Raw genomic sequence first — 2500 nt, forward strand, 5'->3', positions numbered from 1 at the left:
ACAAAGTGGTCTGTAGTTACCTGGTTCTCATTTTGGCGCCTTCTTTCAGAATGGAGGCACATTGCATAGTTTCCATCCTTTTGGTGGCTTTTTTTTTTTCGTTAGTTGTCTTTTGGAACATTTTGTAAAAGTGTGGGGTTATCACTTCTTTTAGTTCTAAATTATAATCTCTCTTCAGTGAATATCATATGGACCTGGTGCCTTAGACTTATTGGGTAATTTTATTTTATTTTTGAAATCATCCATTGTAATAGCGATTTTATATAATGGTTGTGGCAATTCATACTTGATAGCTGGTTCGGAGAGGATCGTTGATTCTTCCCTGGTGAATACAGTTGTTTTATATGTATTCATCAGTTCAGATTTTTCCAAATGATTTGTAATAAGATTACCCTCCGACTCTCTTTTCTTCTTTGATCTTGGCCTTTCTAACATTGATTTATGCTTTCTGTCTCTACTTCTTACCTCATTTGCTATTTCACTGTTGAAACACTTAGGTTGTGGAGTTCCATTTGTTAAAATATTTCTATTCGGCACACAATTGTTTTCTTTTTTCTATATATTTCTACAAAGAAGTCCCATTGTGTATCTATGATCCCTGTTTCGTCGTATTCTGAATTATTGATGCATGCCTTCACACACACACACACACACACACACACACACACACACACACGCAGAGAGAGAGAGAGAGAGAGAGAGAGAGAGAGAGAGAGAGAGAGAGAGAGAGAGAGAGAGTCCATTCGACAAATGTAAGATTAGCTAAGCAATACATGGAGGTAACGAAAATTTGCTTATGCAATATGTCTTACACGTCATGTTTTTTCAAAGAATAGTTTGGGAAATATAGTTCGCTTTAGAGGACAATAATTAGCACCTAAAGAAATGAGACAAGTGAATATTACAAACAGAAATTCTGGTAATATTTCTTTGATTCAGAGTGAAGATTAAAAAAAAAAAAAAAAAAAAAAATCATAGTATTCTTTCCGAATTTATAAACACTATTTGCCTTAATTCTACATTAATTTGATGCCAATGCATTTTATTCAAAAGATTATATCAACATTATCATTCGATTTACATTCCGGTTCATTAAGGACATTTTGCGATTTCATATCAATGAGTCACCATTATTAAGTTTGTGCTATGATTCGTAGATTCTGAAGTTATTGATTAAATGTTTAGTAACTGGTATTATAATTATGTAGAATTTTTATTGTTAATTTTTTGTGTCGAATACATTCATGTGCCACTGATTTTATTAGGTAACAAAAGCAAATACTTTGTTTTCTCTTGTGTTTGTTAATTGTATTGGTTCTTTTAAGGACGAATAGGATATTCTCGCAATTAACTTTCTTAGTCATCAAAATTTAATTAGTTGTTGATTTTAATATCATGAATATTAGACTTTACAAGCAAGGTAAGAAGATAAAACTGATTTATTGTTTTATCAAAAAATATATATCGGAAAATCGATTTTTTTCTAAATTTCTATTTTACCAAACATATACAAAGACAGTTTATTCAAGTTTAGAATATAACCTTCTCGTTAATTTTTATTCAAAAAGTAATTAAAGCAACTGCACTGTGGTGATCCCATGACGTATTCCCGCCTTAAAATTATTATTCACCCTTGGGATCGGATGGCGTATTTAGCTCATCCACAATTCTTATTTTGTTGAAAAATTCAGTCATTATACGAACATGAGATTCACCAAGTACGTGGAGAAATAAATGATGTAGAAATACATATCTAATATCAAAAAGATAGTTCCTGTGCATGTGCAAGTATGCTCACCTCCACACTACGCCCCACATTCAGTTCACATTGGCGTGTGGCCTTCAGGGCTGTGCTCGAACTCGCGATGGGAAAAACAAACTTTTTTTTTCTATCTTTTTTTTTGTCGATCGTTTTTTGCCTTTTTTCATCATTAATCCTTGCTTGATACTGCTTAGAGAGAGAGAGAGAGAGAGAGAGAGAGAGAGAGAGAGAGAGAGAGAGAGAGAGAGAGAGAGAGAGAGAGAGAATTGCATAGGATTCCTTTACAATGCTATACTATTCTGATATAAGATATAGCACTGCCAGTGGAAGTAATGAAACACCTAATCAGATAACAAACGTAACAGAATAAAAATAAAGAAAGGAATCCAAGGCAGGGAAAGAGGCATAGCAGAAGGAAAAGATGGCCCTATGATTAATTTAATGATTGATATTTAGATAGAGAGATTGGGAAGATTTCAAAGTAGTAAAACTCAGTGAACTTTTTTACAGAATGTCTGCAGGAATTGTCTATCCCTACAGTTTCCAAAACTGTATCAATATACTGATCCACTAAATGGTACACACGAAATATCTGAAAAATTACCGCCCAATAAGTTTACTCTCTCTAATATCTAAAATATTTATATATCTCTTATTAGGCCGAATAGAAATATATCTAGATTTTAATGAGGCAAGCTTTAGAAGTGGGTATTCAACAACTAATCATACCCATGTAGT

This window comes from Palaemon carinicauda, chromosome 17, assembly GCF_036898095.1.
Source record: "Palaemon carinicauda isolate YSFRI2023 chromosome 17, ASM3689809v2, whole genome shotgun sequence".
Taxonomy (NCBI): domain Eukaryota; kingdom Metazoa; phylum Arthropoda; class Malacostraca; order Decapoda; family Palaemonidae; genus Palaemon; species Palaemon carinicauda.